The sequence below is a fragment of the Halyomorpha halys genome, unplaced genomic scaffold (assembly GCF_000696795.3).
Source record: "Halyomorpha halys isolate HHAL.00 unplaced genomic scaffold, Hhal_1.1 Scaffold1321.1, whole genome shotgun sequence".
NCBI classification, from domain to species: Eukaryota; Metazoa; Arthropoda; class Insecta; order Hemiptera; family Pentatomidae; genus Halyomorpha; species Halyomorpha halys.
The window spans coordinates 29,941-31,119 of record NW_027107310.1 but is presented as its reverse complement, the minus strand read 5'-3'; positions in this window follow the sequence as shown (position 1 = coordinate 31,119).

Genomic DNA, 1,179 nt, shown 5'->3' with positions numbered 1-1,179 from the left:
ATATCAGGTATGCAGACAAAAGAACTTACTTTAAATTAAAATTTCTAGCTGGTGCTTCTCATACATATCATATTACTTACTTTGTGTTTATTATTACTGACCGCACCCCTACTATCTAAAACAAATTTATCTAAATACCTTATATTCGTTTTGAAAATTTTGCCATTATTAATGTACATAATGATGACTCTTTCATATACTGAGACTGATTTGCACTACTTTTCGAATTACGTCATTAAAAACTCACATTTACATTTTTACACAACACCATTACCATTCAGTGAATAATAAATCTTATAAATATAGTCCGCGTGGCGGTCAATAAAGGCACCAAACAAAACTATTTATTGTTAACAAACGTTTCGCTCCATTTTGCAGGGCTTCAAGATCAAAATACATCAGGGAAAACAAGATCTAAATACAAATGTAAGAATTGACAGAAAATTAAAATAAATGTACAAAGAATACAATAAAAAATTGTTTTGTTCTTTAAATACATAAGAAGAAATAATAATAATTTAAGGAGTTATGCAAACACGTGGATTGAAAATTAGTTATTAAAAAATATAGCCAGGAGTGATAGAATTCTAAATACAGAACAAGAGTAATAAATTATAGAAAAATACTAGTTTCAAATATGGTTGGTGTGCTGTGATTCCAATAAGAATAGTAAGAAATCATAAGAAAAAATCGCATGTGCCAACTTGTAAAACATATTTTTTACTTTATTATATCTTTTATAATTACAAGAAATAACAGCAATATACGCAGCATGAAGGAGGTCTATGACCCACACTAAATGAAAGACCGGAAATCATGAAAGAAACTGTGGCGAATGACGAAAGAGGTTCCACCGTACAACGCCAAAAAATGGACATCCGTAGGTGACATGCTTAGGAGCGCATGACTTTGATGTCCATGCTGGAAGTTTGCACGACTGACCTATAATATATTTAAGTATATATGTCTGCATATAAGTTATCTTTTACTGAAGTGAGAAACTAAAAATAATAAGAAAGAGGAGTGCGAAATGAAACGCTTAAAGTGCTCTCAAAGACTGATCTATTTGCGGAGCCTGTCCGTCTATATATATACAATCGGTCAGCTGTTCTCGATCAGCTGATATGGACCTGTCAGCTGACAGTCCGTAACTCCCCCCCACCAGTTTACGAACAATCC